The sequence below is a fragment of the Pelodiscus sinensis genome, chromosome 31 (genome assembly GCF_049634645.1).
Source record: "Pelodiscus sinensis isolate JC-2024 chromosome 31, ASM4963464v1, whole genome shotgun sequence".
In the NCBI taxonomy this organism is placed as follows: Eukaryota; Metazoa; Chordata; order Testudines; family Trionychidae; genus Pelodiscus; species Pelodiscus sinensis.
This window is the reverse complement of record NC_134741.1, coordinates 5,122,326-5,148,744: the sequence shown is the minus strand read 5'-3', so window position 1 is coordinate 5,148,744 and position 26,419 is coordinate 5,122,326. Positions and strand designations below refer to the sequence as shown.

Genomic DNA, 26,419 nt, shown 5'->3' with positions numbered 1-26,419 from the left:
ACCCCTGCCCTCCAGGGCTAATGTCCTGCCCCAGGCAGCCCCTTTGCATGGCTGAGCTGCTCCCAGGGGTGAAAGTGACACATTTCTTACAGGGAGTCCTGGGAGATGAAGCAGCTGGAGGGAAGCCAGGAGAGCAGAGGCCAGCCTGAGAGCTGAGAGTCAGAGGTGCCCACTCCACTTTCACACCACAGGTCAAATGGTGTAAGGGGCAGCACTCAGGACTCTGAATCCTGCAATCTGACTTCAAATTTCAGTGGGACCTACTGAGAGTCAGGTGGTTGTTACAAGGTTCAGGTGCTTTGGTTTCCATGCCCTGAGGTTCAACGGAGAGAGTTCTGTTCCTCTTGCTGGGTGTCTGAGGCCACTGGAGCTCCATCTCCAGATGGAGCAGGCCTGGGGGAAGGGCCTGATGCCATCACAGCTGCAGGGCAGGTCACCCAACTGACCCGTGAGCTCAGCCTGTGCTGGAGGCAGCCAGAGAGTGTGAGCAGGTCAGAGGAGGGTTTGGGGGAATGGTCCTGAGTCCTAGCTCCCAGCCACGCACCTTGGCAGAGAGACCAAGAGCCCCTGCACAAAGTGCATTGTGGGAATAAGAGTTGGGGCAGCAGGAAAGGGGCCGGCCCCTCAGTACCAGGGCATGGGCAGGAGAAGATGGGAGTGAATCCTGCTACCTCTGGGGTCTAGAAGCTTTTCACCCCAGCTTTGTGGGAAGCCAAGTATGAAGGGGCCTCTGGAGGCTCATAGCCCCCTGGCATGCTGTGTCTGTGTAAAGGGGGAAGAGGACACACACTTGTCACTGGGGAACAGGGCGCATGGATCCCACTCGTTCCTGCAGAAAATGAAACAGGCTGAGCATTTTGCAGAGAACAGGCCAGAGCCCTTCTCCTGTCCCTGGAGAGATGGAAATGGGGCCGTTCCTTGTGGGGAAAGAAGTGGGTGTGTCAGGAGTGGGGTTTGAGTTCCAACCTCTTCACAGACCAGAACCCCACATTAGGGGCAAGAAAGAGCCTTGAGTCAGGCAGTGGAGAACACTTGGCTCCTGTTATGCTGTGATGGGATAGTAGGAAACTTTTCACACACAGCCTGGCTAGCTCAGTTGGAAGAGTGTGAAATGCTTAATCTCAGGGTTATGGTTTCAAGCCACATTCTGGGCAGTGCCCTTCCTTAACTCACATTCTCAGCCTGTGAGCAATTGGCTCTCAGTTTTCACCAGGGTCTTAGAAAGAAAAAGTCTAGTCCTGGGGTCCAGCTTTAGTAGAACCAAAGAGAGAACCAACTGCAATTTCCATCTTCTGAGGAGAAGGGAAGAGGATTTTCTTCTCCTCAGTTCTAGCCACATCAGCCCAGAGGAGAGAAAAAGTAACCCTCCACCCGCTGATTGTCCCCTGTCAGCATCTGTAGCTTCACCTCCTTCCACAGCAGCTCCAGCTTTGAGCTACAAATCTCAAGGGGCTGGTGAGGAAATGAGGAGCTGGCAGCTCGGGTTAGTCGCTTCCATGAGAAAAAGAGGTGGAGTGTTCACAAGGTGCATCCCCCTCCCCTGCAGAGCAGGGTGTTAGAAAGAGCCAGGAACAGAACAGTCAGACAAGTTCCAATCTTTTAAGTGTGTTTCTGTGGTGTAGTGGTTATCCTGTTTGTCTAACACACAAAAGGTCCCTGGTTCAAAGCCAGGTAGAAACACAGGGTCTTCTCTTATTGTGGTGCCCAGGTAACTGCAGCTGCTGCTGACCAGCCTGTTGATGAGCCCAAATCTCATGTGACCGGGGGTGGGTAACGTCAGCTGATAATGCCCCTGGGTGCCAACCTGGTGAAGCCAGATAAATTAGGCCAGGCAGCTGCTTGTGCCTTGGCCTCCTCTGCCCTGGGAGGCTGGTGCTTTGGGCTGGCTCTGCCTGCTGCCTCCCTTGTGTGACTTGCCCAGTGTAACAGGCCAAATGTCGGAAAAGCCTCTTCTAAAAAAAATAAGCAGAAGAAAAAGCTGCACAAATTGGGCTTTGAAATTTGCGTAGCTTTTCCCAGAAGAGCAGTGTAGGGCAGACACAGCCTGAGTGTTGCTCAGCACTGGTAGGAAACAGGGAGGGACAAAATGATCTAATGGCACCTGAAGCCTTTCAGAACAACTCCCAGCCCCAACCGCAAGAACCAGCCCTTCCCTCCATCCTCACTGGGGTCTGCTGGGAACTGTCTGAACTCAACCCCACCCCATTTTCACCCTAAGGATTGCCTGTTCTGTAAAAGCTGCGCCCTGGAAATGAGAAAGCAGCTAAAGTGACGCTCGTGGGACTTGAACCCACAAACTTTGAATGTCTAGCTGGGCTCACATGAATCACTGCAGCTTAAAACAGTGATAGAAAAGTAGCCATGTTAGTCTAGGGTAGCTGAAACAAAATACAGAAAAATACCAGTTTCTTGCCATTTCAACCAGAAAGGACATTATCTCAATGGCTTAATTACCTGCATCCTGCTTCAAAAGCCTTTTAAAACTGCACTTTCAAGGGAATCCTCTGAAATGTTATTCATGCTAAAATTCGACACTTTACGGCGGGGTCCTAACAAAGACTCTAGTTATCTTACCCTTTACAAACATAGCTTCCTCAATTATCACCTCTAATATCATTAGCTCCCCGTTCTGTTCTGAAATTTGATTTGTCCTTTTCATATGTGTTCATTTTTTTAAATTGTATCCGTTGATATATATGGTTGTGACAATTTTCTTCCACTATTGGATCTGAGGAAGTGGGTCTGGCCTACGAAAGCTCATCATCTAATAAACCATCTTGTTAGTCTTTAAAGTGCTACATAGTCCTGTATTTTGTTGCAGCTTAAAAGTCCAACATGCTTTCCATTGCACCACAGAGCCTGATATTTCCACACTCTGGTTTGCACCATGGCAATTGCTGGTGGCAAAGAAAGGGGAGCCATGTCTGTCTCTTTTGGGAGAGCAGGTAGGAAAAGGGAGGAGGCCACTGAGCCCCTGACAGTGAAAATAAGGGATAAGAGCTGAGCTACAGTTGGAGAATGTGGGCATCGATCCCACTGCCTCTCGCATGCTAAGCAAGCGCTCTACCACTTGAGCTAATTCCCCTGTCTGCAAAAGCCGTTCCTGCCCCACCCACCTTGTTCCAGAACCCACAACAGCTCTGGGGCTGCCCAAGGCTCCTTTCTGAAAGGGCCACTTGTGAGACTGACACCCGTGGGCCGGCTAGCTCGGAGGTTTAGAACGTGGTGCTCATATCACACAGACACGTCTTAAGAGCAAACCCCTTGTTTCAAACCATAACGGACTCGCTATTCCGACATCCCTGCAAACCTCATGGCACGAGGAGTGAGAGGCATTTCGGAACAGCGATTTATTTGGAACTAAGTGCTGTGTAGCCAGCGCCAAATTACAAAATAAGCTATTTCAAAACTGACTCAAAATAAGCTACTGAATTGCATTGCTTATTCTGAGCTATGGGACACACCCCTAGTGAGTTAGAGCCCAGCTCTGCCCCCAGATCCCTGCTTCACCCACCCACTGCTGCCTTGCAGGCTCATGTCCTGCCCCTGGCCAGCCCCTTGGCATGTGTGAGCTGCTCTCCCTGCCCCCGTCACTCAGGGCTGGTTCTGGGGCTGAAGCAGGGAACATCAGAGGCTGCTCAGGGTGCCACATTGCTAGGCCAGGGGCCCTCCTGTGGGGCTGTGAGTGTTGCTGTCCCTGCTGTACAGACAGGGCCATAGAGTCAGGGAGAGATTCACTTATCAGGCCAAGGGCACTCAGTGAGTTAGAGCCCAGCTCTGCCCCCAGCTCCCTGCCCCACCCACCGACGTGCTGACTCCCTCTCTGCCATGGGGCTGTTTGAATTGGCCTCTTCTCTCTGGAACCAGGTTTAAACCACAGCTGAGACTCTGGGCAGGGGGCTGGGTATGGGGGGGTCTGAGTGTGGGAGGGGGAGCATGTGTTCCTCTGGCTCAGCTTTTCCCTTTTTCTACCCCGGGAATTGCCCTGCTGCAAAGCAGAGGGAGAAGATGAGGATCTATCTTTACTTTGGGGCCCTGTGGCACAACGGTAAGCATGTTAGCCATCTAAATAGTAGTGCTCGGAATGAGCCAGCCCAGTAATTCAAAGGTTCTGGGTTCAAATCCCACCACTGTCACTATTATCTGATTTCCAGAGCAGCTTTTACAGAAGAGGCTGGACCTGCCCCTGTTGCATGATGGGAGTGGCAGGGAGCTTGTGACAGGACCTTTCTGGGTACAAGAGACGTGCCTGTAACTCTAGCGTCTGGCTCTGACACTCCAACAGTGGGGCTGTCCAGCCTGATTCAGACCAGGCCGGTTGGAATCTCTTGTGCTCATCGAAGGGGATTCTGCACTTGCTGCCTTGGGAGCCTGGGTCACATTGCAGAGCTCCCCCAGGGCAGTCCCATGGCGTCACCAGGCCGGCCTCCCGCACTCTCGGCAATGTAGCTGTGTTCTATCCTTCCCCTTCAGTAACAACCGGACATTCCCCACCCAGCCACTGTGGGACCCCTAAGAGCAGTGTGAGCACCAGTGTAGCTCCCTGATGAGACACTCCCCTGGTTTCGGGAGGGAGACGAGACGTCAAGGCCCATGACTAGGAGCCAGCTACCGATACCCATGGAAAGCTGATTTTCAGAGGGGTTTGATCAGCCCTTCCTGTGTATCTGGCTTCTTCAAAGGGCCTTAATCAGGAGCTATAAGTTGAAGAAGGGCCATTTAGAAGGGTGAATGTCTGGTTCAGGGGGAGAGGAGTGGCCTAATGGAGAAGGCACTGCCCTTCGAAGCCAGGAATTGTGGGTTCAAGGTCCCCCTGGGGTGATCGTTTCCTTTCAGTCATAAAGAACTTACCTTTCTCTGCTCTTTGACAGAGTTGTAAAGGCTGCTCCACAGTGGCTGTCTCCCTTTCTGTGGAAGCTGTTCAGACCCTTCACTAGCCAATGCTGGTGTTAGGTGCAGATCTGAGTGCTAAAAGCTCAGGTATTCAAAGTCAGAATGAAGGGGGTGTGTTGTACTCTAGAAGGCCCAGGAGTGACAGCCAGAGGGTGGTGGCTGTGGCAGAACAGAGTCTATCTGGACACAAAGCAGAGACTGAGGATGAGAAGGCCCATGAGAGGCAGAGACTCCAGATCAGGGGGGGGGCTAGTTATTTGCTCTGGCAAACTGACAGAAAATCCCCAGGCCCTGAGCAGGGTGCAGGCAAGGCCCATGGGGCAGGGCATGGAGAAGCTCTGTGAGTGGATAAGGTCCCTGGCTGAGCTGCGCCCCCTGCCATGTGCGTGACTCAAACTGTCCCTCATCCCCTTTTGTGTGTCTGTTGCACTTCCAGCATCTTTCCTCAGGCACATTCATCCGGCAAAGACCCCCCCCCCACACACACAGCAGAAGGGTTTTCCTGCAGCCACCGGCCCCAGCCCCTCTCCAGGGAACTGCAGCCCCTTGGGCCAGGCAGCTGCTCCCAGCATTCAGGAGGCACCAGGCCGAGAAGAAACCATCTGACATGGTGCTGCCAGGGAGGGGCCTCACTGCTAGTCGCTGTTCCCGTTCCAGGAGCCGAGCGAGTTTTGCCCTGGGCACCAATATTGAGGGAGTGTGCCCCTGTGTGTGTGTGAGCCCCCATGGCACCCATTGGCTCCTGCTGGGGGAGACCCCTGACACTATAGCTCCTTCTAGAGAGGGGTGAATGGACCCCAAGTCCTATAGCTTCTGCCAGGAGAGACCTGACCCCTTATCTCCTGATGTGGTTTCAGTTTTACCCTGACGGATGCTCCAGACAGGAGGGATGCCAGCGCACTGGCCCAGCCCGGGCCGGCAGTGATGGTTTAAATTCACCGGCTTCTCCCCCTCACAGAGCTGCCGCCTCTCCGGGAGGTGGATGAACTGCAGGTGCGGGACAGCTCCCTGCCAGCAGGGACAGCAGCCAAGGCACCAAATATCGCTGGGTCTGCAGCCAGTGTTGGGAACTGGCAGGGAACAGGAGGCTTTTGAGTCACACACGTCTCAGGCAGGACTGTGACTGGTCCAAGCAAGGAATGTGTCTTGGGGCTAGTTTAGTGACACCCCAAGGCCGTGTCTACACAATGGCTGTGTCTAGATTGCTTCAATTTTCTGTCAGAGGTAGGGGAATTAGCTCAAGTGGTAGAGCATTTGCTTTGCATGTGAGAGGCAGTGGGATCGACACCTACATTCTCCAGTGATAGATATTTGCTTTTTCCTTGTTTTACAGGCAGAGACAACAAGGGGGCTAAGTGCTTCTAGGGGCCTCTTTGCAAAAGGCAGGGGGCTGGTTTCTGCAGTGCAGTGGGTGTCATGTTTGCCGGGCATAGAAAAGTTCCCTGGCTAAAAGCCAGACAGGCAAAGTCCTGCCTGTAACACCCAGAGGAGGGGATTCACTTGCCTGGGGAGGGCAGGAACAAAGCAGCACTTGGCTGCCAGCTGTTTGCACATCTGGACACAGAAGAATCCCAAGACTTGGTTCTGCCAGGCTCCAGTTTCCCCTCTTCTGTTTCTTTTCAGCTCCTTGCAAACTGCCTCCCAGCTGTGGGTGAGGCTGAGTGTGTGTGAAACCAGCTGCACTTTGGATGATTTTGTTAATTGTTTAAAAAGCCTCAGGCACCTCTTCTGCCTGGGGAGGTGTCTGTAATAGATGCCTAGTGTGACATCACCCTGGGGTTTTACCCCTTTGACCTCACCCAGAGACTCCTGACAAGTCTCCTGTGTCCATCTCCGCCTCAGGCCAAGTGATCGCATGTTTCATATCTAAGGAAACTCCTGCTCCCTTTTTCCTGCCAGTCCTTCCCGAGCAAGCTCTACCCTTCTGTGCCAATATTCCAATAAAGTGTATTATCCCACCACGTCCCTGTGATACCAACTTCTTCCTGCTTATTACCCATAGTCCTGTGTGTCTATACCAGCATCTAAGACACAGATTCAATTTTGCTTCCCAGTGGTCCCGCGTCCCTCCTTTATCTCTGCAGTTACAGCCCCTGCTCTCTCCCATTTCTGGCCCATCCCCCAGGTGTCCATGTTGTTCACTTACCTGTGGGCTTTGGGCACCTGCCCCCATCAAACCTAGTTTAAAGCCTCCTCACTAGGTTAGCCAGTCGGCACCCAAATACTCTTCCCTTCCTCCACAGGTGAACCCCGTCCCTGCTGAGCAGCCATTCCTGCAACAGCATCCCATGGGCAAGGAAGCCAAAGTCCCCTGCCCACTGAGCTGTAGCTTTCTGTGCCCAGGGGCCAGACACCGCCTGGGCTCGATGGCTGGAGGGAAGTGGGGAATGGCTGCACTTTGGGAGTCAAAAGTGTTGTCTGGAAACATAAAGAGCCATTTTAAAGCAGCTTTGGAGGAGGGCACCATGGCTTAGCTGGCTAAAGCACCTGCCTCATAAACAGGAGATCCTGGGTTCAAGTCCCTGTGGTGCCTTGCTGTAACCTTTGCTCACATTTACTTATGCCCTTCTGGGACACAGAAGAGGCCTCCCCTGGCCACCCACGTAACTGCTGGTTGAGGAAAAGGCTGATTTGAGAGGGGTATTGGGAAGGAAACCACAAGCCTGGAGCCCCCGCAGAGGCTGCTGGCACTGGCAAGCCTGGAGTGAATGCAGAGGCTGCTGTGACTGGCACTGGCAAGGCAGGGCTCTGACTGCAATTGCTGAGACAGGAGAGCCAGCACCACATGTCCTCGTGATTCCCTGGGGGTGTCCGTGCTCAGAGAGCCTGAGGGAGCAACCTTTGCAGCTCCTGTAGCCATAGAGAGTCAGGGTATGTGGGCATCAGGTGCTTCTCACCTGTGGTTTCCTTCTTCCAAACACTCCTCCCCAATCAGCCTTTCCCTGAGCCAGCAGTTCCATGGGTGGCCAGGGGAGGCCATTTAAGCCATGGTGCCCTCCTTGAAAAGGGCTTTGAAACTGTTCTACTTTATGGTGCCAGACACCCCCTTCCCATTGCAAAGTGCAGCCGTTCCCCATTCCCCTCCAGCTCTTGCCATGACTCAAGGCCTGCGCAGCCCAAGACAGTTGATCCAAAACAGAACTGGATCATTTAATGCAGGGAAGGTCAATCAATGGCATTTAACCAGGATGGACAGGGCAGGTGTCCCTAGCTGGTGTATTCTAGAAGCTGGGAATGGGCGACAGGAGGGGTCACTTAACAAGTGTCTGTCCGGAGGATTCCCACTGGGCAATGAAATCGGCTGCTGTTGTGAGACAGGATCCTGGGCTAGTTTGGCAACTGGCATGGCCCCGTCTGGCTGTTCTGATGTTCTGTTTGGTTTCTGTTCTTGTCCCCTCTGGACAATGGAAAATGGACCCGTGTCCTGAAGGGGACAGAAAGTGGCCTGTGAAAGGCAAGGGTAGCTAAGGAGAGACCCATGTTCATGTGTCCCTGATGGTCTAGTGGTTAGGATTCAGCACTTTCACTGCTGAGGCCTGGGTTTGATTCTCAGTCACGAAAAAACCACACTCATCTGTATTAATGAAATCTGCCAAGTCTTTGCCCTTTTCCATCACAGGGAGGGCCAGTGGGCTGAGGGAAGGGAGGGGCTGGGGTGCTAGAGGCAGGCTCTGACTGGGAGACACTCCCAGCAGCCAAGCACATTTCTCAGGCAGCTCCTTCCCTGTGCAGGGGGTACAGGTCACACGCCTGGGTGAATAAGAGCTTGTGGGGACTGGCCAGGGCTTCAAGCAGGCAGCTCCCATTGGCCACAAACAGTCCTGGAGCAGGGACCAGGCATGAAGCCTTTTCCTCTACAGCTGAGAGACACAAAGGGCCCAGCAGCCCCTTCTCTCAGCTGTGCGTGGGGGCAGGGCGAGCAGGGAATCTGCCTGAGGCTTCTTGCTGCCATGTTGGGTGGCTTCATGGGCTGGATCCAGCCCGCTGGCCTGTATTGCCCAGGCCTGGCTTAGAGGGAACCTTGGCTCTGGGCTGTGGGGGAGGGGTGCTGTGGAAAGGCCAGTCTGGCCTTCCTGGGCAGGGCATGACGACATGCAGCCCGGCTGCCAAACGTTCTGGACAGAGAATTACAGGCCAGACAGGCTGCTTACAACAGCCAAAGTAGCTCAGTGGGGAGAGCGTTAGACGGAAGCTCTAAAGGTCCCTGGTTCAGTTTCAGGTTTTGGCATGTGCGAATAGGGGCTAATTACTTCAAGTTGGTGGGTTTGCTTAGAGCTGTCATCACAAGTTTCCTGGTAAGAGGGAAGCTGAGCTGCAGCCTGGGGCTCTATTCTCCTAGGGCTGCACTTGCAGGAAATCAGACCACACCACAAGAAACACTCCCTATAGGCCTGGCACCACATGAGCATATTGTTAGCACCAATGTGCCCCTCTGGGCCTGAGGAGCACTAGAGCTGTTGGGCAGCTCTGCTCTCCCAGCCTGGGGCTGTCTGTCTGGGCCACACACTGGCCCCTCCCCTTCTAGGGCAGGGCTCCTGCTGTTCCTTGGTTTACTCAGCCTGGGAGTTGGGCTTATCCCAAGAAGCCAGGTGTTTACTTGGGGAGATGTAAATAGGAGCAGAACCCCCTGTTCCCACTTTCTGCTTGGCTTTGAACCAGGAGCCTTTTGCACATTAAGCAAACACGATACCCACCACCCCACAGAAACATGCTTGCCAGTTTTTTTCTGTACATAAACTTGGACAAATATTCTGTTACTAATTCTTTGGACAAGGCAGAGCAAGAGCAGGGAACAAGAAACCCCCCTCCCCCAATACTTCTCTAGACCCTTTGCTCCCAACACGGGGGGGGGGGGGGGGGGGGAGAGCGCTGTGTGCCTCTGGAGGAGTGACCCACATCATATCCTCAACATTTCTGCCCTTCATGGATGGACCTTTGGGGGAGGCCCAGATGCTCCATCCTCTCACTCAACTCCTATCACACATTAGAGCAGGGCAGCACCATGGGGTACAGCTGAGCCATGGGGTGCTGGGCAAGGGGCAGAGGCTGCAGGAGCTGAGAGTTTCCCTAGAGCTCAGGGACCCACAAGGAGGCACCATGCCCCGTGTCTCTCTCGGAAGGCGCAGAAAGGGATTGACTGGGGACAGGGAGAGTGGCTCAGGGGTTGTGCAGCTTGTTGTCTGGTCAAAACACAGGCCTCGCTGTGAGCAGGATTTAAACCTGCGCAGGGAAACCCTATTGGATTTCGAGTCCAACACGTTAACCACTCGGCCATCACAGCTATGAAGGCAGCAGTGCCCCAGGGCCAGGGAAACTGGTAACTAATCCCAGTGCCCAGACCTGACATCACCTCCCCCACCGAATTCACACAGCAAACCTGGCTCCCCGAGAACAGGGGGAGCCTGGGGGCTCATTGCTGGGCCATGGAGTGACGCATCAAAGCAGCCACCTCCTGTGGGCCTGTGAGTGTTGCTGTCCCTGCTGTACAGACAGGGCCATAGATTCACTGGTCTCATTAGCATCCCTTTTCCAGAAAAGGGTGCCAACGTAGACACAGCCAGCCTGTGTGTGTGTGAGTGCAGGAGTGACATATATATATATATCATATGCATATGATAAGTATTGATTATTCTATGTGTGTTCAGTAAATGTGGCGTGTTGCCTTATCCCTCTGAAAAAGATCCCTAGTACTTCTTTTAAGTACAACACTTGCTGCCTGTCTACACTGGTGGGGAGTTCTTGCGCAAGAACACTGACGTTCTAATGTGTGAAATCAGTGCTTCTTGCTCAAGAACTATGATGCTCCCACTCAGAAATAAGCCCTCTTGTGCAACTGTTCTTGCGCAAGAGGCCAGTATAGACAAGGACCATGAATTTCTTGCGCAAGAAAGCCCTATGATTAAAATGGCCACCAGAGCTTTCTTGCACAAGAGAGTGTCTACACTAGCATGGATGCTCTTGTGCAAAAACACATCTCATGCGCAAAGGTACATGCCAGTGTAGATGCTCTTGTCTGGAAGAGTTTTTGCAGAAGAACTCTTCCACAAAAGAGTTCTTGCGGAAAATCGTGCCAGTGTAGACGTAGCCACAGGGGAGAGAACGCTCATGCAGTGTAGATGCTCTGCAAGTTTTGGGGCAAGAACAGGTGTTCTTGTTCAAAAAGCCTGCAGTATAGACATGGCCCTTGGAGCATCTGCACTATGGCTGTGTCTAGACTGGCCACTTATTCCGGAAATCAGCCACTTTTCCGGAAAAACTTGCCAGCTGTCTACACTGGCCGCTTGAATTTCCGAAAAGCACTGACTTCCTACTGTAAGAAATCAGTGCTTTTTGCGGAAATGCTATGATGCTCCCGTTCGGGCAAAAGTCCCTTTTCCACAAAACTTTTGTGCAAAAGGGCCAGTGTAGACAGATGAGATTTATTTTCTGCAAAAGAGCCCCGATCGCGAAAACGGCGATCGGGGATTTTTTGCGCAAAAGCGCGTCTAGATTGGCCAGGGACGCTTTTGTGCAAAAGCGTCCATGCCAATCTAGAAGAGATGCTCTGTTCCGAAAATGGTTTTAATGGAAACCTTTTCCATTAAAAGCATTTCCGGAAAATCATGCCAGTCTAGACACAGCCTATGAGCGTGTTTTTGCACAAGTAAATTTACAGCTCATCAGAAGAGAGGGCTTTTTGTGCAAGAGTTATTCCTCTTTCTATGAGGAATAAGCGTTTTTGCGCAAGAGCTCTGACTTTTTCCAGGAAAGCGACCAAGTATTGCTCTGTCATCACTGAAAGATGTTATGGCAGCTGTGACCCAACAGGTTACTTCGAGTTCCCTTCCCAGCCTCTCCCTCCCCACCTGCAGGAAGCTCTGTGGCGCACTCAGCACTAGCCCAGCTAGTTGTTGAAGGAGACAACCCAGAACTGGCTCCAGCCCCCACTCAGTAACCTGGGGAAATGACCCACCAGGCCTGGGCCCCTCGGAGAGGCAACGATTCCCCAGGGCAGGGCAGAGCCTCCCTCTGACACAGTCATGGAGCCTTCGCCCCCTGGTCCTGCCTCCCCCTTCACTCAGCTCTCACTGCTCGGTGCTGCCAGGGAGGGGTCTCACTGCTCGTCAGCGTTCCTGTTCCAGGAGCAGGGTGAGTTTTGTCTTCTGCACCAATATTGAGTCTGTGGGTGCCTGTTCGGGGGTGAGCCCCCACGGCGCCTGCCAGTTACTAACAAATATCTTAGCTACAAGTTATGGGAGAAAGACACTAACCCAAGGGATAATTAACACCTGGCTGTGGCTAGTATCTGTCTCCCCCAGGACCATTAGGAAACAGATAAGGGACAAGGCATGAGGCAGATCCAAGAGGCTGGCTAAATCCAGTGTGAGAAGCACATGGAAAAAAACCCAAAAGCAGGTGAGAACACAGCATGAAGACATCAGGATCAAGACCAGAGTAGCACATGTAAAACCAGGAATTCAAGAAGAGCCAGGACAGGATGACAAAATGAAATCCCTGTTCCTCTTTACTTCAAAACTAATTTTGAACTTTTTGACAGTCGCCAACTACTCAGCCTGTGCTCTCTTCCTTCAGCTTCCCAAAAGGAAAGAAGGAACAATCATCAATAGCAGACAGCAATAACATTAAAACAACACCAACTGCTTGCTTCATGCTCAGAAGAGAACACTGTCACTCATCCTCATGGTTAGCAAGACCAATCACTTTCAACTGCATTTTTCTAGTTACCAACTATAGAAATGACCCCTGAAAGTAAAGTCTTATTAGCACCATCTTCCCTACACACCCACACTCATGTGCATTCACTTTCTCCTCATGAGGAATGTTTTCACACAACACTTAGAAAACTAAAGAACAAAAATAATCTCAGCAAAGAGCTTGTCCCACTCGAACACACTCCACCAGGTTTAGAAATCTGCATATTAGAATATGCTCTGTGTCCCTGTTTACGGAAACATGCCTCCTGATTAGCATGTGGAGCACCTGGCAGCCAATCAAAATCTCCTGCTGTTTCTTCCTGAAACTGCAGTTCCTGGGGCTCCTCTAAGTCAGTGGTAACAAACTGCCAGTCTGCAGACCAGCAAGGGGCCAAGAACCCCTGCGTGCTGGGCAGAGGTGGAAAATAACTAAGTAGAAATACTTGATCACACTGCTCAAGACCTTTTTTGAGTATTCGTACTTTACTCAAGTAATTTATTTTTGTCACATTTTGATTTTTATTCAAGTTATTTTATTTTTTTAGACAATATTGTACTTTTTACTCCACTCCCATGTCCAGAGGCGCTGGGTTACTCACGACTTGCATCGTTCTGATTTGCTAAAGCCCAGCTGCGTGTGCCAGCACCAGTCATCCAAGAAACAGCCAATCCAAAAGCACAATGACCCTGCCAAGGAAGAAGCCTTTTAATAGCTGCTCCAACACCTTGTCATTCAAACCCAGTATCCCTGCAGGCCCTGCCAGCCTGAGACCTGAGCGAGCAGGGCGGCTGCCCAGTGCTCCGTGCTGAGGGGGTGATACGAGCAGTCTCATGTGACCTTACCTGGGGCCAGGCAGCTAAACAGGAGGGAACCCAGCAGCCGGGGTCAGGGAGGACAGAGACACTTACTTGTGCCGGGTGAATCCTCTGCTCTTGGGAGTAGCAGCAGGGTGGGTGGGTTCCTGGGGTGGGGACTCCCCATTCCCCCTGGGACAGAGGCCTCTGTGGAATCCCTGTGTGTGTGTGTGGGGGGGGGGGCAGGCTGTGCTGGAAGAGGCTGGGGGTGGGCGGCTGAGGGGGGTGGGGATTGAAGCGTCTGTGTGGGCACTTGGGCAGCCAGCTCGTCAGTGAGCAGCAGAGCACACGGGCCCGTCTCCCCCCAGCCGAGCCCCCAGCTGCTCTCCCAGGGCTGTGGCCGACCAGCCTGCACTGCTGCCAGCCCGGGCTCAGCCCTGCAGCGACCTGCCCAGCCGCCTCCCTTCCAGGGGCTGCAGACGTGTCTGCTGGGGTAGAGAGGAGGGGCGTGTCTGCCCAGCCAATGTGAGGGGTGAGCCTTTGGGACAGAGAATTTCTGTCCCATCTGCTTGTTTTTTGTCTGGCCCCAGTGGCCTAATGGACAAGGCACTGGCCTCTGGAGCCAGGGGTTGTGGGTTCAAGTTCCACTGGGGTATAGAACTGTGACCTTCTGAGGGTTGATTAGAAGCTTTGGCTTGCTTTTTTCCCCATGAGAAATGGTTCCCCAAGAAGTGCCACATCCCATAGGACAGCAGCTGTCTAGTCCCACCACCTCCAGGAGTGACTCAGACAGAGCAAGGGGGCTGGAGCAGAGCAGGGTCTGTCTGGTGACAAGGCAGAGCCTGAGGAAGGGCAGCTCTGGCAGAGGCTCAGTAGGAGCCAGGGGGGAGCTACTTTGGCCTGGCCCTTTTACAAAGCCCTTGAGCATGGGGCTGGCATTGGGGGAAAGTTCCCTCAGTGATGGGATGGGGGGGCTGTGCTGGGCTAGGAAGGCGCCGTTCTCCCTGCTCTTGCTCCCAGAAGACATGGCCGTCAGGCCTGGGTGTGGGCAGACTGGCAGTTGCTGCAGCAGCACAGGGGCAGGAGGCCCCACTGATGTGGGGGGAGGCAGCCCCACCAGCAGGCACAAGGTGGGCCAGCATATGCGGGGAGCTGTTCGACTGCGTTTCCCTGCTGACATGGAGCTGGGTTGCCAGGTATCCAGTTTTGAACTAGACAGTCCAGTATTTGAGCTTCCTGTTCAGGAAACAAACTGAGAAAATAGAAATAGAAATGTCCGGTATTTTCTAAATAACAATAATGTCGATTGTGGTGTCATGTCAAGTGTGTCCGGTACTTTTGTAGAAACCATCTGGCAGCCCTACATGGAGCCCAGGTGACAGGACACTTCCCAGTACTCACTGCTGCTAGCAACACCCTCACACCACTCCTCACCGCTCTTTTCTAACAGGTGTAAGTCCTCTTGCGCAAGAGGGCAGTGTGGATGCGGGACAAGGGTTTCTTGCCCTATAGCTAAAATGGCCATCGGAGCTTTCTTGCACAGGAGAGCATCCGCACTGCCATGGATCCTCTTGCACAAAAGCACATGGCAAGATGCCACCAAACATAGCCAAAGGGACCTTCAGAAACGAAGTCCAGTCCTCTGCCCTCATAGCAGGACAAATCACCATCCAGATGGATGTCTGTCCGAAACAGGAAGCTACCAGGAGTGGGGTTTGAACCCATGCAGACAAACATCTATTGGATCTTAAGTCCAACGCCTTAACCATTTGGCCATCCTGGTAACAAAAAAAAGGCTAGACGTGTGCAAGTTCTCTCCTCAAATAGCCCAGGGACTTGCTCTCAGAGCATCTTCCCATCCCATCTCTGTGCCAGGGCTTCCCACCGAAAGGGTGAGAGAGCCGCCCCCTCCCCACCAGTGAGGAGGGAAGCAGGGAAAAGGGAAACCAAACAAGAGAAAACCCAACGTCCCCAGGGATTCCGAGGGACAAAGGCCTAGTGGGGAAAATACCCCCCCCACATTCACTGGGCTATGTCTACACTCCCAGCTTCTTGCACAAGAAATATGCAAATAAGCCTAAGTGTGGAATATCATGGAGCTTCATTTACATACTTAACGAGCCACCATTTTTGCAGAAAAGGCTCTTGTGCTAGAAGGAGCTTTCTACACTGCCCCTTCTTGCACAAGAAAACCCCTCTTGTGCAATGTCACTATTCCTGAAAATAATCGTCGTAGCGGCATTGCACGAGAGGGTTTTTCTTGTGCAAGAAGGGGCAGTGTAGACAGCTCCTTCTGGAGCAAGAGCCTCTTTTGCAAAAATTGCAGCTCATTAGGCATGCAAATGAGGCTCAGCGATATTCCATGCTTAGCCTCATTTGCATATTTCTCATGCAAGAATCCGTGAGTGTAGACAGAGCCCTAGGGCTCGTCCACATTGGCCCCTTTTCCGGAAGGGGCATGTTAATTTCAGCGATCGTAATAGGGAAATCTGCGGGGGATTTAAATATCCCCCGCGGCATTTAAATAAAAATGTCCGCCGCTTTTTTCCGGTATTTTAGAAGAGCCGGAAAAGAGCGTCTACACTGGCCCCGATCCTCCGGAAAAAACGCCCTTTTCCGGAGGATCTTATTCCTACTTCAAACCTTTTTTTTATACCATGGACAGCCAAACCCATTCACAAACTTTTCCCAGACTGGTAACATTATATTTACATATCTGCATATCCATTATGCAAATAACAAATCTGCAAATAAGGAAATAAACTGTTGCCAGTCCCTACAGATCAGTGTTTGCAGATATCTACACTTAAAAAAATTCACAGAAACAATTCCCCTCAGGCTGCTGGAGGGGGCAGCTCCTCCCCCAGGGGGACTGGTGCCTGCAGAGGGAGGGGCGCAGGGAGAGGCACCCACAGAGGCAGGGGGCATTTGGGACACCCTGGTTATAAACTTTAGAAATTTTGTCAGGGGCAGAGGAGTTGGTGCCCCCAAGTGCCACCACCAGGCACCTCTGCCCTCCCTCTGCCCGATGGGGGTGGGGGAGCTGCCATTGTATCTCCCCCCTTCCTTCTGTACAAGCCCTGCCCTGTGTCTTCCCTTCCCCAGCCAGGCTGCTCTTGCTCCCCCAGTCTCCTCCCAACCTCCCCTGCCCCCTTTCCCTTCCTGTGACCCCCCAAGTTTCCCTCCATTGCACCCCTGCTCCCAGCCACCCAATGCCTGGCATGATCCACCCAACCTCCCTTCAGCACCTCCTGCCTCCCCATCCTGCCCCCACCTCACACGTCCCTGTTCCCCTTCACCTCTCTTATCTGCCCCACCCCTCTTAAGCCCCCTCCCCACCCTCTCTGGGTTGGCTCCCCCTGCCCTGCACGAGCTGGCAGCAGCTTCCCTGGCCCCAGGCTGGGATCACAGCCCCCTCTGCTGAGAGCAGCCCTGGGCCAGATCCTCCCACTGCAGCCCTGGGGGGTCGGCTCTCTGGGAAGGGGAGGGGGGGTCTCTCTTACCTGCCCCCCTGAGCGCTGCCCACCCTGGGGCGGGGGCTGGGCTGGGCAGGGACTGGCCAGGCTGGGGGCACTGCCGTGGGAAAGGTTCCCAGGGAGCAGCGTTCTACATCCCACCAGCCCTGCGGGAGATTCCCCCTCCTGGCTGCAGCCCAGGCTCCGGGGGCCCAGCAGTGCTGCACCCAATGCTGGGCCTCAGGGGGTCTACTCGGAGCCAGCCCCCAAAGGCCCCACAAGCAGAAGGCAGGAAAGGAGCCAGGCTGAGGCTTTGCAGGGAGCAGGCCGGCGACCTAGCAGGAGAAGGCTCCAGCATGCACAGAGCCTGCGCAGGGCTAGCCTGCTGGGAGGGGAGCAGGAGCATCCAGCACCATTCAGGCCAGCGGCAGCCGACACTGGGGGAGCTCTGAGACTCCAGGGCAAAGGCCTCCAGCCCCCCAGGCCCTGGGGTTAGGTGGCCCTGGAACCAGGCCCCCTGGAGTAGCATTGTGGCTGGGGGGCTCTGACCCACAGGGGGGCTGGCCCCAGAGCCCAGGGCCTGGGAGTCTGGTCAGCAAGTGAGACTCGCCCGTCAGTCCAAGCTGCTTTCTCCCCGGCTGCCGTTCCTGCCTGTCCCATGCCAGCGCCGCACGCAGGCCAGTGGGGAAGGAGGGGGGTGTCAGTGGGGCCCTGCTCTCAGTCCGTCCCTCACAGGCCCTGTGGGCTGCTCAAGGGCTGAGCCCGTCGCCCAGGCCTGGCGCGGGGATGGAACATGGGGCACGTTTCCCCCTGTGAGTGTGTGCGGGGGCAGGAGGGAGCCACACGGGCCTGGCTGAAGGTTTTGTGCTGGGGCTGGAGGCTTGAGCCCGAGCTGTTGGCCTCAGCTCCTCCATCAAGTCCAAGCTGTTGGACTTGCTCCTCCCCCCTCTCCTGCCTTGCTGCCTCCTTTGGCCGGCACCAAGGGCAGAGGAGGCCGAGGCACAAGCCCCTGAGCGCAAAATCAGTTTGCCAGAAAATATGCAAATAAGATCATGACTCATGCAAATGAGACCCAAATTAGCACCTTTTTTTGCTGAGAAAACTCGTTGTGTAGATAATGCAATAGAAGCACAGCGTGTCAGAGAATTGTTCCAGTGACGCTGCCAGACGAGGGGGTTACAAACCCCGCGCTAGACCCCGTGCCAGGGTTTCGTCACCAGCGCGGCTGTTCCTGTTTTGTTCTGCACTGTGAACTTTCCTGAGAAGGTTGGAACCAACCCAGCTCCTTTAGGGAGCGGAAGCTCCTAGGGGCGGAGACTGAGGTGTTTAAACAGCGCGAGCAAACCGGGAGCAGCACCAGCCGGCCCAGGCGGGGGAGAATCGCACTCGGGTGTCCCTGGGTCTGGCGTGATCACAGCGGGCAGGCTACCGAGAAGGGCCGCAGGTACAGGTTGGAGGCTGGGGACAAGCCGCGGACTTTGCTGCCTTGGGGCAGACTAGATCCTCTGTAGGCTCCGTGGCTGACCCACCCTCCCCTGGGGCAGTTCAGCGGCTCGTGTCCCGGCCCTTACACGCGGCAGCAACCAAAGCCCCAAGCCCACCTGCCCCTCCCGAGGGCAGCGTGGAGCCTGGCACCCCCAAGCTACTGGCCGAAGGGCCCGTGGGGAACCAGCACACGGCCTGCGCCCGGAACAGCGGTGAGACCGGCAGCAGCTGCCCAGCCCGGCTCATGGTAGCGAGCTAGGGGCTGCAGCCGCAGCTCGGAGATCTGGGCTCCTCTGCGCGCTCGGGTGTACCCAGGGGTGCTCATTTACATACCCACGATGCATTGCGCACAGTGATTCGCCATGGGGCAGAGTTTGCTCCTAAAGCCCCTGGCTCCCACGCAAAACTCGGGCTATCAGCATGGCAGAGCAACAGGCTGCAGAAGGGGTCGAGATTTGCAGACGGTCCGGTGTAGCCACCGTGAGTTGAGAAACAGATGCCGTTTTTCTGGCAGCGCCTCTGCAGCTACTGCAGTATACTCTGGTTTCTCTTCAGATCGTATAAATCTTTCGCCTTTTACTAAAGATTTCTGTGGAGTGGAACGTTTATGAGTTTGTACTCAATTTTTTGAGGCTTCACTCTGGTGAAGCTACCTAATGGTGTGAAAAAACAGAACTGAACTATTAGGTTTTATAGCGATGCCTGTGTCTATTTGAAAATGTTATTATACCTTATGATGTGCTACCTTTTAATAGTAGTAGTTGTGTTAGTCTAGTCTAGCTAAAACAAAAAACAGAACTATGTAGGGCTAACAAGAGGGGCTACGTCTAGACTGGCATGATTTTCCGGAAATGCTTTTAATGGAAAAGTTTTCCGTTAAAAGCATTTTTGGAACAGAGCATCTAGATTGGCACGGACACTTTTCCCCAAAAGTACTTTTTGTGGAAAAGTGTCCATGCCAACCTAGACGCGCTTTTCCACAAAAAAGCCCCGATCGCCATTTTCGCGATCCGGGCTTTTTTGCGGAAAACAAATCTGGGCGGTCTACACTGGCCCTTTTGCTCAAAAGTTTTGTGCAGAAGGACTTTTGCCCGAACAGGAGCAACATAGTATTTCCTCAAGAACACTGACAATCTTATGTGAGATCGTCAGTGCTTTTGCCTAAATTTAAGCTGCCAGTGTAGACAGCTGGCAAGTTTTTCTGGAAAAGCAGCTGATTTTCCGGAAAAACTGGCCAGTCTAGACACAGCCTTCCATTAAAAGCATTTGTGGAAAATCATGCCAGTCTAGATGTAGCCAAGGGATACAATCAAAAAAAGTGAACACCTATAAAAAAGACAAATCAAATATCAGAACAGAGGAGAGATGGGAGGGGGGAGGTAAATGTCTGTGAGCTAATTATATTAGAGGTGATAATTGGGGAAGCTATCTTTGTAATGGGTAAGATAATGTATATAACTGGACAAATGTCTCAGATGCTTCTCCAAAGAATCAATGCACACAAAAGGGATATCAGACAGTATCACAAAGAAAAACAGTGTTTTGCCATTTCAACCAGAAATGGCATTGTCTCAACGACTTGATTACCTGAATACTGCTTGGCTATGTCTACGCTGGCATGATTTCCAAAAATGCTTTTAATGGAAAAGTTTTCCGTTAAAAGCATTTTCGGAAAAGCACATCTAGATTGGCAGGATGCTTTTCCGCAAAAGCACTTTTTGCAGAAAAGCGTCCGTGCCAATCTAGACGCGGTTTTCCACAAAAAAGCCCCGATCGCCATTTTCGCGATTGGGGCTTTTTTGCGGAAAACAGTACTGTGCTGTCTACACTGGCCCTCTTGCACAAATGATTTGCACAAGAGGGCTTTTGCCCGAACGGGAGCAGCACAGTATTTCCGCAAGAACACTGATGATCTTACATGAGATTGTCAGTGTTCTTGCGGAAATTCAAGAGGCCAGTATAGACAGCTGGCAAGTTATTCCGGAAAAGCGGCTGATTTTTCGGAATAAGTGGCCAGTGTAGACACAGCCAGGAAGCGCCCAGCTCCGGAGGGTGATGGGCCCGGCTGGGCTAGGGGTGTCGGGGCGAGAGCAGAAGCCGCACGGACCCGGTGCCTCCCGAGTGGTGGCTCCTGCCCGAGCCAGCCCCTGCAGGGTGTGCAGGCCGCAGCCGGGGAGAGCACCGGCAGGGTCGGGAGTCAGGGTGCAGCAGCGCTGCTGGGCTCCTAGCCACCGAAGTGGGACTCAGGCCAGAGAGGGGAAGGAGCGCCGGCCCGGGCAGACAGGCGGGCGGGGGCGTGTCCCCGGCGGAGAGGTGGAGCGGCGTGAGCATGTATACAGATGTGGGCGCGAGCGGAGGCTTGTGGGAGCGGGAGCGGGCTGGCAAGCAGGGCCCGCCTTGGGCACGCAGGGCTCGGTGTGGGTGTCGGGGGTGGCTTGAGGACGGGTGTGGGCGGTAGGGGAGCGTTTGGGGCGCGGCAGTGTGGGTGCGCTAGGCGGCGTCCCCCATGATGTGAAAGGGTTTGAGCGGTGGGGGGCAGGCGGTGGTTGTGCAGGTGGAACTCATACTTACCTGGCAGGGGAAATACCATGATCATGAAGGTGGTTTTCCCAGGGGGAGGCTCATCCATTGCACTGTGGGTGTGCTGACCCCTGTGATTTCCCCAAATGTGGGAAACTCAACTGCATAATTTGTGGTAGTGGAGGACTGCGTTCGCGCTTTCCCCTGGCGCTCGCTGTGAACAATAGACTGACAGGTGACCAAGACAAACGGAGAGGGGACATTGCTGCTACTGTCCTTGCTCTTTTTCTTCTCTGCGGCGAGCATTGCTAGTTTTCTGCGTTTTTCTCTGCTCGGTCCGTGCTCAGGCTTGACTTGGCCTGGCCCAGTCTGTGGTGGGGGGGTGGGGGGGGTCTCTTTTTTCTGTTTCTTCCGCTATCTCCCGGGAAGCACATTGCTTTCCTAGGCCATTGATGCCCCTTTTCAGCCACCCTGCTTGCCTTACAGGAAGTTTCCCCTAACGGCCGGCTGGCCTGCCAGTCCTCACTGCAGCCCCAGCCCCAGCCCCAGCCCCTTGCTTCTCGTCCTGCACCTCCCCCCCCCCAAGCTTCAGAAGAACCAGAAGTTCTCCCTTCTCTGCCTAGCAGCCTTTTATGGCCCTGAAAACTCTTAGCAGCTCCCCTCTAGCAGACTCCCTTCAAATCTTCTACACCCCGCACAGTCAGTTTCTCTTGCACTTTTCTGCATTCCCTGTCTCCGATTTGTATGAGTCTGCCTCCCTTCCCGCCCACAGGGCACGATGCTCCAGCTAGGCCTAATCCTCACCGTGCAGAGTGGAAGAATTACTTTTCCTGTCTTGCGCACGACGCTGCTGCTTCCGCTAACACGCCCCAGAACGATGTTCGCTGCTCTGGCAACCCGTTTACCGCTCTCGACTCCCGTTTACCTCGTGGTCCACTGTGACAGCCAGCCTCTCCCTGGCCCTCTCCCCTGCTGCGCCGATTCTTGTCCACAGTATTTCTTCCTAGACAGCCGTTTCCCATTCTCTCTCTCTCTCTCTCTCTGCCACCCTGCACGTGGGCACAAGCAACGGATCGATCGTTCGTAAGCGGAGTACTTTGCATTTGGCCTTATTGAACTTCATCGTAGTCTCTCCAAACCATTTCTCCGCTTTATCCAGATCATTTCAAATTGCGAGGATCCTGTCCTCCACAGCACCTGCAACCCCTCCCAGCTCGGGGTCCTCCGCAGTCTTGATAAGCGTACTCTCTACGCCGCCCATCCGAATGGCCGAGGAAGGGAACCGGGCCCACAAGGAATCCCTGCCGGACCCCCGCTCGTTACGCCCTTCCAGCGAGGCTGGGCACTACGGCGATAACTATTCCCTGAGAACGGTATCCCTGAACCTTTAGCAGCACCCTGACGGTAGCTCCATCTAGCTTGTGTTTGGCTAGCGAGCGCGTTCGTGCACAAGTCACATGAGACGGTACCCACAGCTTTCCTGAAGACAGCAGATATACCCTTTTGATAGATTGCCCCTTCCCCCTCTTCGGGAATCTCTCCCGCCTACCGCGAGTTTTCTAAAATAATCCTCCATATCTCAGATGTCACCCCAGTCAGCTCCTTGAGTACGGGGGAGGAGATGCATTTCATCACACTGCCTCGGTATCTCGGCCTTTGCAACATCCTCCGGCCTAGGCCCCAACTCCACGGCTGCCGGGAAACAGATTACTGGGGCTACGTCTACATTGGCACCCTTTTCCGGAAATGCTTAAAATGGACCAGTTTTCCGTTATACATATTTCCGGAAAAAGCGCATCTGCATTGGCAGGATGCTTTTCTGGAAAAGCACTTTTTCCGAAAAAGCATCTGTGCCAATGTAGACGCGCTTTTCCGCAAAAAAGCCCCGATCGTCATTTTCGCAATCGGGGCTTTTTTGCAGAAAAGACTACTGGGCTGTCTACACTGGCCCTTTTTCAGAACAGTTTTTCCGGAAAAGGACTTTTGCCCGAACGGGAGCAGCATAGTTTTTCTGGAAAAACAATGACCATTTTACAGTAGATCGTCATGGCTTTTCCGGAAAAGCAAGCGGCCAGTGTAGACAGCTGGCAAGTTATTCCGGAAAAGCGGTTGCTTTTCCGGAATAAGTGGCCAGTGTAGACACAGCTACACTGTTGATAAGCAGTTTTTTGCCAGACAAAATGCTGTTAACGAAGTTTTCTCTACCCATGTTGAGATGTGTTTCTTACTTGGTGACAGTGGGTGTCATTAGGATCCAACCCCATTCCCACAGCCTAGTGTGATGCTATTCAAATGTCATTTAGACAGAATGTGACTCTGGGCTTTACAGCTAATTGCTGCTACTCTTCAGTCTGGCTACAGAAGAAGGCTTTAGTTTAGGCCTACCAGATAGCTACAGAAAAACCACTTTGTTACAGAGAACCTTTCTAAGCATAAAATAGCAGGACCCAGAACACAGCAAACAACCGCAAAGGGACTCCAACCCTCAGTCTTCTGATCCAAAATCAGATGCCTCACCCATTAGGCCACACACTCTTAGCTTGCTTAGAAGTGGACATCTTGAAATGTGTAAGTAGACAGTAGTCAAACGAGTCCATCCAGTTTTATTATTATCCTTGTGTGGGGGCTTAGAAATCACGTCTGAGCTGGTGAATTATTTTTATTTTGTGTAACTAAGGATTGCATCCCGGGGATTTTTCCTGAGTCTATGTCACTTCATGGCTCTCTACCACCTAGGCTATCTCTATATTGCACCTCTCTTCCACAAACGCATATGGAAATGAGGCACTGATTAGCATATTTCTGTGGTTTATTTACATAATTAATTAGGGTCCATTTTTGCACAAAAAGGAGCTGTGGAGACTCGGGCGCTTCCTGCCTCCTGCTTCACCTGGCACCAGTCTGCCCTGGGCTGTTCTGTGCTTAGGGCTGTTTGTTGGTTCCATGATGTAAGGGGTAGCCCTCAGGATTCTGCAGACTGAGTTCAAATCTCAGTGCAGTATTCATTGGCGGGTTGCTGCAAAACCCTTCCGTTGCCTGTGCTTTGGTTTCCTTGTCCTCAGGCTGGTGAGAAGATAATTTTGTGCCTCCTGCTGGGTGTCTGATGCCCACTGGTGCTCCATTTTTTGTCTGGCTGGCTCAGCAGGAGGCTGGGATGTGCTGGGGCCATGGAACATACGAGCCTGGCTAGAGATGCAGGGGACTGAGTTTGTGTTTCTCGCTGATGTTCTCACATCTGCTCCCAGCAGCTGCCAGGCTCTGCCTAGTGGCCTCCGGGGCTAACGGGAGGGAGTCTCAGGACCAGGCTTCAGGGAATGTGTGTTCCCTGCTTCTGAGAAAGGAAAAGAAACCTGTTCTACTCCCTGCGCTGGCTCTAGGCTGAGGGAAATCGACTCAACACACCTTGGTTGTGGAGCTATTGCCTTGGGCGTAGGAACAGCACAAGTGAGAAGCTAGACCAAGGGTCACTCAAGTGGTTTATTTTTTGTGGATCTTCCCCTCCTGCAGCCTTAGAGACTCTGGAACAAAAAAGACACATGAGAAGAACCCAACTTTCTTTCCTTGTGATCTAGCTCAGGTTTCACTCAGGGGTCTTTCTGCATGTGAAGTACCTGTGACAACCCCTGCGCTGCTGGGTTCTTCTGACCCTCATCTACGATGCCGTCCACTTGGGGTAGCACTTGCCTTGATACTTGTAGAAGGGCCAATCTGGACAAATCAACATTTCTCAGGCACCCTTCCCTAGCTCAGCTGGCAGAGCAGACGGCTGGAGGGTTTGCTTGTCAAGTCACTCTTAGGTTGCTCGTTCCACTCCTGCTTGAAGAAGAGAGCCTTTTCCCTAGAGCCCAGTCTGAGCACAAGGTGGTTGCCTTGGGTCCATGTTTTCAGAGCCCTGAACTGACTATAAGATTGTGGGTACCAGCTGCCAATCACATTTCCTGGGCTGCACAGGCCTTGAGACCCTGGAGGGAAATGGGGAATGGCTGCACTTTGGAATTCAGAGATGTTGTCTGCAACCATCATTTAGCACGGTTTTAGAGACACTTTTCATTTTTCAGAAGAGGCTTTTCCGACATTTGGCCCATCTACAGGGACCCAAAAGTGGGAAAAACCTCCTCTTTCGGACGAGCCCTTATTCCTAATAAAATGAGGAATACAGGCCTTCCGAAAGAACACGCCCACTTTTTATGGAAAGTGATCTGAAAAAGTGGACTAGTTCCCTGGATGCGGCAAAGTTTTTCCGGGACACGAGAGGTATCCTGGAAAAACTCAGTAATATAGACATAGCCAAGCAGGGCACCATGGCTCAACTGGCTAAAACAGAAACCAGACACACAGCGGGTTTGAGCTCATACCAGCTGAGGGACGGGTGTGCCTGGTTTATGGGCATTGGCACAGGACAGTTCATTTAAAGAATCCAAACAATAGACCTCCAGAATGCGACGGAATTGGAGAGATAAATGTTCCCATTAAACAGACACTCTCCCCAGAGGGCACTTGGACTTAAACCAAGGACCACTTAATCTGTAGTGAAACACTCTACTGTGAGCTATACCCCCATGCTCAACACCTGCATGCAGCCCATATTGAGAACGGGGCAGGGACCAAGAGGCTTTTGTGTAACACACATCTCAGGTGGGATGGCCCCTCACTCACGCCAGATAGTGACTGGTCCTAACAAGGTCTAGAGAAGTAGTGGGGGCGGAGAGGTCATCGTGTTCCCTGCTCTTGCTCGGCCTCTTCCCCCAAAGCCTTCACCAAGGGTTAGTAACAGACTATTTGTCCCAGTTTAAATCCAGCAGAAGAAGCCTTAGCAGGTGTGGCTGTGGGGTAGTGGTTATCTCTGGTTCTCTGGCTCAATCCCAGGCTTTGGCATGTCTCTCGGTGCAGCAGGGCCCTCTCTGCTCCCCTTATCATGCTCGTGCCCTGTGACATCCCCTCATCCATCCTGGCAGCAGCCCATCTTTGCTTCTAAACCTCCCTCAGATTGGCTGCTTCTGCTTCCTTGGCTAAAGTCCCCTCCCCCTGTGCGTGTGGCTGGCAGGGATTGCTAGAGGGATCCATTTACATGTAGCTTCACTGAAACCCCCCACATTGGCCTGCGCCCAGGTCAGTCCATGTGTGTTAAAGGGCCTCAGGGAGCACAGAGCAGAGGGATCCCCTCGACACACACACACAGTCCCAGCCCCAAGCCTCCCCCATATCCCAGATCCTGTGCCCTGACTTCTCTACCCTCCCACATCCTCACCCCTGCCCTGAGCCCCCCCCACTCTCACACACTCCCCAAATCCCTGCCATGAGCCTCCCACACTCCACACTTTAATTTCTTACAGGTGCAGTCCTATCACATCCTCTCCCCCCACTTCCTGCCTTGAGCCTCCCCCTCCCTCCTGCCCAGCCCAAGGGGTGGTGCCCAATAGAACAGGCCCTGTGAGAAATGTGTCACTTTCACCCTGGGAGCAGCTCAGCCATGCAAAGGGGCTGCCTGGGGCAGGACATTAGCCCTGGAGGGCAGGGGTGGGTGTGGCAGTGACATCACAAGGGCCTTTTCCAGCCCCTCAGCTTATTGGTTAAAGG

General features: G+C 53.2%; 1 long non-coding RNA gene and 8 other non-coding genes across 9 annotated transcripts in view; 6 read left to right on the top strand and 3 right to left on the bottom strand.

The window, feature by feature from the left end:
- Positions 1-26,419, top strand: part of LOC142821651 (uncharacterized) — a 262,426-nt gene that overhangs the window by 68,973 nt on the left and 167,034 nt on the right. The gene's annotated exons all lie outside the window — the stretch shown is intronic.
- TRNAV-AAC (transfer RNA valine (anticodon AAC)) lies at positions 1,608-1,680 on the top strand. The gene has a single exon. It is a non-coding gene; the product is annotated as a tRNA-Val (tRNA).
- On the top strand, positions 7,353-7,426 carry TRNAM-CAU (transfer RNA methionine (anticodon CAU)). The gene has a single exon. It is a non-coding gene; the product is annotated as a tRNA-Met (tRNA).
- TRNAF-GAA (transfer RNA phenylalanine (anticodon GAA)) lies at positions 9,049-9,121 on the top strand. Its single transcript has one exon. It is a non-coding gene; the product is annotated as a tRNA-Phe (tRNA).
- Positions 10,093-10,174, bottom strand: TRNAS-CGA (transfer RNA serine (anticodon CGA)). Its single transcript has one exon. It is a non-coding gene; the product is annotated as a tRNA-Ser (tRNA).
- Positions 12,437-12,652, bottom strand: LOC142821718 (small nucleolar RNA U3). The gene has a single exon (XR_012898406.1). It is a non-coding gene; the product is annotated as a small nucleolar RNA U3 (small nucleolar RNA).
- On the bottom strand, positions 15,083-15,165 carry TRNAL-UAA (transfer RNA leucine (anticodon UAA)). The gene has a single exon. It is a non-coding gene; the product is annotated as a tRNA-Leu (tRNA).
- LOC112545506 (U5 spliceosomal RNA) lies at positions 18,858-18,973 on the top strand. The gene has a single exon (XR_003088985.2). It is a non-coding gene; the product is annotated as a U5 spliceosomal RNA (small nuclear RNA).
- On the top strand, positions 20,886-21,049 carry LOC142821710 (U1 spliceosomal RNA). Its single transcript, XR_012898396.1, has one exon. It is a non-coding gene; the product is annotated as a U1 spliceosomal RNA (small nuclear RNA).